The 9,916-nt window shown below is 41.8% G+C and overlaps 1 protein-coding gene across 2 annotated transcripts in view; it reads left to right on the top strand.

Moving 5' to 3' along the window:
* Positions 1-1,962: 1,962 nt before the first annotated feature.
* The window catches only part of FAM49B (family with sequence similarity 49 member B), a 201,009-nt gene continuing 193,055 nt past the window's right edge, over positions 1,963-9,916 (top strand). The window contains exon 1 of one of the 2 annotated variants that reach the window (XM_027845525.1): positions 1,963-2,011. The gene's annotated coding sequence lies outside the window, so the exon portion shown is untranslated. The remainder of the gene's footprint in view (positions 2,012-9,916) is intronic. The other variant, XM_027845523.1, reaches the window with a different exon arrangement.

The raw sequence follows: 9,916 nt of genomic DNA, 5'->3' as shown, positions 1-9,916 counted from the left end.
CAGACTCAACATTCATTTAGCAGATACAGAGGAAGCACCCATTATGCATACTGTATTGTGCTTTGTTGTTGTTTGGTTGTGTCCAATTCTACATGAGCCCATTTGGGGTTTTTTTGGCAAAGGTACTGGAATGGTTTGCCATTTCCTTCTCCAGCTCATTTTACAGATGAGGAACTGAGGTAAACAGAGTTAAGTGACTTGCTCAGGGTCACACAGCTAGTAAGTGTCTGAGGCTGGATTTGAATTTATGGAGTCTTAAGAGTCTTTTTGATTCCAAGCCCTATAACTGCCCTATGCTGTGCCAGGTAATGGGAAGATATTTAAGATGTGCCTTTTCCTTCAAGAAGATTACAATCTAATTGGAGTCATAAGACATACACCAAGATAAGCATAATAAAATAGGAATACTTTGACCACTCCATCAAAAATGAAAGTTACTGTTCTCATGGAGGTTACCTTCTGTCAAGGCAGACAACATGCATATGTATAAGTAGATACAAAATACACACAGAAAGATGGGGTTGAAACCTCCCCATCCCATTTTAGGCTAGATACCTTAACTCGATGAACATGTGTCAATCAGTGAATCATTCATAAGCCTAACACTAAGTGCTAAAAAAGCTTTGAACTTGAGTAACCTTGTACAAGAATTGTATTCAGATAGGCAGGGGGAAATTTGGCCATAACTAAGAGATTGTCTATAAATTATCAAGATAGTTGAGAAGGGATTGATTTCCAGAAATTGGAGTAAGAATGGCTTTCCACTCTTGCACATGACACTTTATATATATATATATATATATATATATATATATATATATGATGTTGTGAAAGACTGAAGGCAAAAGGAGAAGGGGATAGACAGACTTTAAGAGATAGTGGAGGATAGAGGGACCTGGTGTGCTAGGACCTAAGGTGTCACTAAGAGTTGGAGACAACTGAACAACAGTATTTGTTGACTGACTCTCCTAAATTTTCTTTGTAAAATGAGAGTGGCTGGACTATATGACCCTAAAGTCCCTACCAGCTTTAACACTCTGTATATTTTCACAGATTGATAAAAAATTATCTCTTACATTTGTATGATATAAAATTCATTTTATCATGTGATAAAACCCATCTTCTCATTTGATACAAGAATCATGTGAAGTGAGCGAGGCACTCTCATTTGACAAATGAGCTTAGGCTAGTTAATTGACTTGTCTAAAGTAGCATTTACATCCAATAAATGGCAGGAATGGAATTCAAATTCAGATCTGGCTGCTTGTCTGTATCTCATCGCTTACTAAACATGACATTCAATTTCACATTTATTAAGAGCTGATTCTTCTGTTCTAGGTAATGGGAATGAAACAAGACCCGGTAGCTGCCCTCTAAGTGCTTACAGTCTAGGATAAGGACCTCTCCCCAAATACCTCCTTTCAAGCTGCATACCTATCCTTCTCAGTCTTTTTTCCCTTCCCCTATTTCTGAATGGGAGGAGCAGGGCTTCTGTACACCACCCGACCAGGCTCCGAAGCTCCCTGCAAGGCATCAGGGAACCGGGTGAGGGGGAGGTGCTTGTAGCTTCTTCCTTTTGTGAAAGAGCTGGCGGTTCAGTTTTTTCAAAGGTAAACAGTGTTTCCTCTTCCTCCCTCGAAGTGTCTCTTCCTTTTATAGTTATTTCTCGCCACGGTGCTCTGGCAGACGCCCGGGCCCGCGGCTCCTGCTGCTGCTTTGCAAACCTGTGGCAAAGTGACGTGAAATTGACCAACCCGGAAGCAGCAGCAGCAGGCAAGCGGCAGCAGCAGCAGCAGCAGCAGCAGCAGCAAGCGGCAGCAGCAGCAGCAGCAGCAGCAAGCGGCAGCAAGCAGCAGCAAGCAGCAAGCAGCAAGCAGCAGCATTGGCCGGGGCTGCAGGAGACACCCGGAGGTGCCTGCTTCTCTTCGGTGTTGGGCTATTGCTTCACCACCCCCACGAGCAGCAGCAGCAGGAGGAGCAGCTTTCCTTCCCTCCTCTCCTCGAGAGCAAGGTAGGGCGAGTGACCTTTTAGCTCAGTGTCTCCCTCTGGTCCATTTATTCGAATCAATGGGAAGGTTGCTGGAACTGAGGGAGGGAGATCTCTGAGGGATGCAGGAAGGAGGAAGAAGGAGGAGGAGAGGTCAGGAAAGAGATATTTTCAGGAGAGGTTTGCACATATGCACACACATGCACACACATATGCATGCGCACACACATGCACACACACTACACACACATATCTGCTCCAGGCATGCACCTCCGCCCGGTGGGAGCAGAAAGCTGAGCTGCCTCGCGTTGCCTCCTCTTGCCTTGCCTGCGAGGAGGGTTCTTCACCTCCGCCCTCCCGGACTCACTTCTCCGATACCTCCTTCCCTCTTGAGGTCCTGGGTTGTAGACTCGGGGCACATTTTAAAGAAGCAGAGCACGCCCAGGGCGAGAAGGGGTCTCAGTAAAAGAGAGGGAGGGCTGCTGGGCTCGGGGCAGGAGGGGGTAGGGAAAAGCAGAATTTCTCGGTCTTCTAATATTTGGGGGATGCCACTGGAGCTGCGGTCACCAGCAGGAGCTTGGGGCAAGTCCAGGAGTCGCTGTGCATCTCAGCCACTGGCTGGTGGAACCCGATAGGTCTTTAAAGATCTCAGAAGAGGGCCCTAGAGCCATGGTTCATGTCAGGTGGGGATGATGGGGTTAGTTTGTTGGAAGATGCTTTAGACTAGGGTAGTCCTTGTGAAAGATTGCTTGCAGCGAGTGATGCATAGAATTGTTAAAGCTGGGGGGGACCTTGGAAATCTCGGAGGTCAAAGCTTTCTTTTTACAGAGAAGGAAACTGAGGCCCTAAAAGACATCTATAAAATTGTGGTGTTGAACAACCTTTTCCAATCTAAATCCTAAGCGCTTAGAGTCGAGTGACTTACCCAAGGTCACAAAACTAGCCCACTACAGAACATATGGATCTGGGGCATGAATTTTTGAGGCCTCTCTAGGTCTCAATTTTCTCTTTCATTCTGTACCCACCAGACATAATTTCCATTTGGGGTTGAAAGGCCAGAGTCAGAATTAAGGAACTACAGAAAAAAAAATCTTCCTGGGTCTAAATACTTCCTCATAGTAAAACAACCCCTCTATTTTTAAAGCCTACATCCTTCCTTATTTTTAGTCTTCTCTCTCTCTCTCTCTCTTTCTCCTTTCTTTCCTCCTTAATGTGAAATGTACACATCATTTTTCCTTGTTGGGGTTTTCTTGTGACTACTTCCTCAGTGGATTTCTGTGCATGGTTGTTGTTTTGAAAAGTGTATGCCTGGAGCAGGGTTGGAGGTGAGGGGAAGGGGAACTAGGTGGTGTGCTTACTTGCTATATCCTCCTTGTTTTCTTGGCTTTCATCAGGGGCAAAGCAGAGTTTGGTGCAAGTAAGGAAGGGGGATGCAAGTATGCAATTCTGCATTTTTGCTTCTTGACAAATCACCAGCCCTTAATCTCCTTCTACCTCTCTTTCAGCACAGGCATATATGGTAAACTGCACTCCTCCCTGATGAGGATTACCTTGCAAAAATATTGGTTCTCTGCAAAAAAGCTTAGCCTCCATAAGGCTAAGATTGTCTTGGGTGTAGAAAGAAAGGGAAATGTCACTTTGATGGCTGCCTGGGGCCTTCCTAAACCCTGTTCTCTGGGGCTGTCCATCAGAGGTAATTTCCCACTAGACGAGAGGGTGTTACTGGAAATACTGAGGAAGTTAAGAAGTGATAGGTGAGTTCTCCCTTAACTGGGCAGGTGGAAGTGATGAACATAGCTAAGTTTCTTTTTCAATAATACATATTATGTGTAATTTGCATTCTGCAGATCCTTTTAAAAAGTGTTGGGTTATTTTATTTTATTTTATTTTTTTGGTTGGGGAAAGGGAAAGGCAGAGAGGTTTAATGGTGTTTTGGAAAAAGCATTAGACTAGTTTCAGGAGATTCAGGTCACAATTTTGTTACTAAAGTTGCTGTGTGACTTTGGGCGAGTCACTTCCCATTTCTAAGTCTAAAAGGCGCTATCTGTAAAATAAGGGGGTTTGAATAAATGCTCTTTAAAGCTGTTTCCAGGGCTGATAGTCTATATTCTAAAGTCCCTTCCAGTTCTAACATTTTTATGGTTTTATGAATGCCTTGTTTTTCCGGGTAAACTGTAAGGCTCTTTGAGGAACTTCCCCCTTTATTTCTCTTTTATCTTCCAATGTGGCTGATGTAGGACTGTTTATACTCTATGTGCTTAATAAAATGCCTATTGAATTAATTTAATTACTTGACTAATTTTGGTCCCCAAGTTCAAGGGGGCTTAAAAAACAAGGGTGGGAAGAGTTATGAAGTGGCTTTAAAACAATTTTTCATTTATTCTCGAGGCCTGAATATTTACATTATTGGATTTGAGCTTAAGTCACCCCAGTGTCAATTTCCTAATATACAAAAGAAGGAGATTGTACTAGATGAGTTTTTTCCAGATTAAAATTCTATGATTCCATGACTAGATGAATTTCTGGGGTTCCTTCTTGTTCTGGTAATCTGTGATTCTATGATTCAGCATCCTTCCCTTCAATCTACTTTCCCTCTTTCATCTCCAACACAACTGAGTAAAGTTCCTCAGTGACATAGCATGTTCCCATTTTTCCTACAGATGATTCCTCTGTATAACCATCAGAGTTTTCAAAATGTCATGTGGGTTTTTTTCAGACTGATTATTGATTGACTGTTGTCTGAAGCATCTACAAAATGTAAAGATAATTGCACTTGAGCATTTCAAGAAGAGTAAATTGGGGAGTCATTGAGTTTACATTCAGTGCTGCCATTGATTCTTTTTCTCTCTTTCCAAATATTACCATCTGCTCCAAAGACAGAAGGTACAAAGTTCAAAAATACACAGATAATTAAACATCCGTGGGGAAGATTTTTTTTAAAAGAGAATTTCTGAAGGAGATGCGATCACGAACAAATCGATTGTAACAGTGATTGTTTTGTTTGTTTATATACTTTTCTCTTTTTCAATAATGAGGTTGGAAGATTTCATTCCTCATTTTGTTTATTTTCTTTTTAAATTTTTGTATTTGTTAGACTATAATATAACCTCATTAAAAAAATAAAGGTATTTCTAGGGATAGGATTTGTAAATACTTAAAGTAGTCTGAATCCATTGGAAGAATTAAACGATTAATTAAAACCCAGAAAATGTACATTTTAAAATAGCTCCTCTCCTATCCATATTTGCCTTTTGTCAGAAGCTGAACATAAATGAAGGGTCTTAGAAAGAAAATGGAAGATTTCTGGAAATGGCTTATGGCTCCTTTTAATACAATCTGGAGAAGGTTCAGACCCTGGTCAACATTTTAGTGCATCTTGACAGCTGCTAGAGGGAAAAGTGGATGGACAGGTAGGGTGGTAGTAAGGGGAAAAGTTAATCAGTTAAGTTAATGTTATTGAAGATTCTTGAGGGTAGGTATGTTATACTTCTTATACTTCTCTATATTACCCCATTGTTCATGGACCAGTGACTTATACAGACTTGATCCTTAGTAAAATATTTATTGATTCGCTTTTTGATGGAAGCAGGGCCTAGAATCTGGAATCACCTAGTTTTGGTTTGGGCATAGGACCATACTTTCTTTTATGTGTGATTTGGATGTGTGGCAGTGGTAGCGTTGGCCCAAAGCACATGTAGCTGTTAGAATCATATGACTTTAGCTGAGAAAACAGAATGTTAGAGTTGGAAATGATAATAGACCATAGAATGTTATAGCTGGAAGGGTCCAGAGAACATCAATGTTCAACTGAAGTGACTTCAGAAACAGAATGTTAGAACTGACTTTTATGACATTCTCTCATGAATAAATGTCTATTGAATGAATAAATTGACTTCTTGGTAAATTTTTGGCCTCAGGTGAAAAGGACTGAAAAAGAAAGGTGGGAAGAGTTAAGCAACCTTAGAAATAGAACTGGCATTCATGACATTGCTCTCTCCTGACTCTCCAAACTGTCTGCCTTATCTTTAGTCTCCTTTAGCTGATCATCATTTATCTTTCACCCCTAGCCATGGGTCTACCCACCAAGATTTTGAACTATGTGCCATTGACCTCTCAAACTTAACATGTCCAAAACTCATTATATTTTCCCCTAAATTCACCTTTTCCCAGACTTCACTATTTCTATTCAAGGTACCACCATTCTCCTAATCACTTATATTCACAACTTCAGGGTCATTTTTGGCTCTTACCATTCCCTCACCTTTCAGATACAATCAGTTGCTAAGTTTCACTAGTCCTTCCTCCACAACATCTCTCCTATTTGTTACTTTCTCTCCACTCACACGATTACTGTCTTATTTCAGGCTTTCATAACCTGTCACCTGTACTATTATTATAATTACCTCCTAACTTGTCTGCCTGCTTACCCTAGGGCTTTTTATTTTATTTTAATTCCTAAACAGTAGTAAATAAGTAGGTCTGATGAATAAATGAATGGATGAATGAGTGAGTGAATGAATGTATGCAGGGGCCTTAGAAATCACCTGCTCTGACCTCATACTTTTACAGATAGGCCTAGAAAGGTCAAATCAGTTTTCTAGTGAAAGCTCAATGTTTCCGTCGACTCTGTTGTGGTCTCATAGCATTATATGACTGGAGGCTAGAGGTCTCATTTATTTTCATCCCTTCATTTTGGTGATGAGGAAATTGAGGCATCAAGAGGTTAAGTGACTTCACTAAGGCTACATTATACAAAGTGGCAGAGTCAGGATTTGAATTCACATCCTTTATCTCCATATCCAGCCCTTTTTCTTAGCTAAAACGGACATAGCATCTATTACTTGAAATTCTTTTGAGGGAGACAAAGCCTTTCACTTAAAATGCTTAAAATTGCTTAAAATGCAAATATCCCTGGCCCACAGGATTCTAGGTTGTTAAGGTCTAAATAACTAAGACAGATGTCTCCTGGGAGCAGTGAGTAGGGTTAGCACTGGGTCTGTCTCTTGAGACAGTAGAGAAGATGGTAGGGGCGCTAGGTGGCAAAGTGGATACAGCATGGGCCCTGGAGTCAGGAGGACCTGAGTTCAAATCTGGCCCCAGACACTTGACACTTACGAGCTGTGTGACCCTGGTCAAGTCACTTAACTCTGATTGCCTCAAAAAAAAAAGACAGTGAAGGGGGCTTTTAAAAGGGGAAGGGAATGACACCAAAATTTCTTCATCTGCCACTAACTAACATGCTATGTGACTCTGGGCAAACCACTTCCTCCTTTCTGGGCCTCAGTTTAGTCCTGCATGAAATGGACTAAACTCTAAGGTCCCTTTGCTTCCCTAACATTTTATGAATCACATTGTGGCTGTTCTGCTCCCAAAGCCTCCAGAACCCCTTAGATCCAGCCCCAAGTGCCTGGCATATAACATTATCCCTAGATGACCAGGACACCTTGGCAGGCTGATGGCTGGGAGGTTTCCTGCCCTCTAGGAATTTTATTGAGTGGCTTCCTGGCTTAGTTCCTGGTTTTCCCTCGAATCCATCTCTCTTGTCAAGATGGGTCTTGGGATTTAGAGCTGGAAGGAGCCTTGGAGATTATCTAGCTCAGGGGTGTGGAACCTTCAGCCTTGAGGCTACATGTGGTCCTCTAGGTCCTCAAGTGTGGCCCTTTGACTAAATCCAAACTTCACCCCTGATCTAGCCCAATCTCTTCATTTTACAAAGGAAGAAAACTGAGGTCCAGTAAAGTGGGATTCAAATCCAGGGCCTCTGACTTCAAATCTTGTGCTCTTTTCCTTAGGCCACACTGCTTTCTATGCCTATAGCTTAGTGAGGGGGCTGTTTTGCTATTGCTGTGTTATGCCCCACAACCTAATCTCAAGGTCCAGGAGCTGAAGAAGGACACAGGGTTAATGTTATGAAAAATTTCTAGGCCATACAAACTTAGTATCATGCAGTGCTGGAGTTTTTGTTTTTTGTTTTTTTGTCCTGACTATTTGGTCATGATGGGGACAGGAAAGAGAGAGCGTGGGCAGTGATGGAGACCTTCCTCACTACCCCCTCCTCTCCTAATCAGAACAAGAGCTAAAGGAGAACTCTGGGGACTCTGTGGAAGTGAAACCCTGGCCAAAACACCATGGCCTGCTGTGGTCATGTCTGTTTGGTTCTGCTCCTCTCCCCACTTTGTTCTTACAACATTTTGTTCTCCATTGTTCCCAGGGACTAAAAACTACTCATGGGAATAAAAACATACCCATTAATTCAAGTTTTTTTCCATTACATAGGTTTATACTAGTTTACAAATAAAAATCATATATATTCAACCAACCAGTCAATCAGCAAACACTTACCAAGTACCTACTATGTGTGAAGCATTGTGCTAGAAGCTGGGTATGGAAAGACAAAAATGACAAATGAAAGAATTCTTGAATTAAATTTGGTTAGGGGAAATGTATGTATGCATTTTGCAGCCATTTTCTTTCTTTTTTCCCCACCTTGTAAAATCTGATTTTGTGAGAGGCAGCGTAGGATAGTGAGTAGAAAGCTGGCCTCCAAGCTAGCACAACTTGGGTTTATGTCTTGCCTCTGATTCATACTGGCTGTGTGACCCTGGAAAAGTCATTTATCTTTTCAATACTCTTAAGCAACTGTCTAAGAGCAGGTGATGATTTATATTGGTAGAGGGAGTTTCCTCCTTTGGGAATTTCCTATACCAGAGAAATCATAGATCAGATCTTTAACTTTCCTACCACCAGATCCTATCCCTTGATCTGATCTTATTTTAAAAATTTATTAATATATTTTGTTTTAGATCACATTCATTTCCGAATATCTTCCTCCTCCTCCTTTGCCCAGAGAGCCATCCCTTATAATGAAGAATTTAAAAGAATGATTTTTAAAAATTGCATAAGCAAAATTATCCAACACATTTGTGTCTGATAACTTAAGGAATGTTCCATGCTCATAGTCCTCCTCCACCCCCACTTTTTAGTTCAACCATTTTAAACACTCCCTTATTGCTATTAATGCTAACTCATATTTATATAATACTTCAAAATTTGCTATGTGCTTTTGTCACGATAACCCTCTGAGGCAGGTAAGGCTCATGTTACTATCCCCATTTTACAGATGGTTACATTAACAGAGTCTTTATCATTGTGATGTGGAAGTGATCATGGGTTCTCAAATATTAGACTAGTGGAGTGTGAGCCTTGGTAGGTCTTAGCAAACTTGAAAGGCTTCAAGTATGGGCTAGGGATGGACTACCTACACCCTGAGGATCAGTATCGTTTGGTTTAGGGAAGCTTATCACCATCTTGGCCTTAGGGCACTGAGTTCCTTGGCCGCAATGATTCTCAAAGGCTGTCTGCCAAATTGCCTGCCAAGTTGTAGAGAAGCTGTGAAATGATTGGTGGAGGCAGTAGCCACGCCTGGGAAACCACTGCTCATCAAGGATACCAGTATTTACAGAGGAGGAAACAGAGGCTAAGGGAGCTGCCAACCCAGGCCACAAATTCTCTTCACTTTACCATGCTGCCTGCCCCTCATCAAACTAAGACCTTACAGGTTTAGGTTCACAAGACAGTAAAATCCCTCAAAATCCTGAGCTTATCTATGTCTTCCTATGACCTTTAGCAGCTCAGCCAGTCACTGAGGGCCAGAGTGGCTTGGAAATGCAAGACATAGTGTGTTTAGGTGCTGGGATCATTTGGCAAAGTAACCCTAGGTCCAGTCCCTTTTCTGTTCTCCCAGCCCCAACCCCTTGAACAGACTTGCCCAGTTTCCTCTGAGACAGGGACTGGCAAAAAAGACTTTCATGCTTGGTTATGGGGTAGGGGTATAAAGTTATTCAGACAGGTCTGAGATAAATTAAGGATGTAAGGGTGTATGTGTGTGTGTGTGTGTGTGTGTGTGTGTGTGTGTGTGTGTGTGTGTGT

This window comes from Vombatus ursinus, unplaced genomic scaffold (genome assembly GCF_900497805.2).
Source record: "Vombatus ursinus unplaced genomic scaffold, bare-nosed wombat genome assembly UNPS02014973.1, whole genome shotgun sequence".
Taxonomy (NCBI): domain Eukaryota; kingdom Metazoa; phylum Chordata; class Mammalia; order Diprotodontia; family Vombatidae; genus Vombatus; species Vombatus ursinus.
The sequence above is the reverse complement of the archived record's forward strand: the minus strand, read 5'-3'. Positions and strand labels throughout refer to the sequence as shown.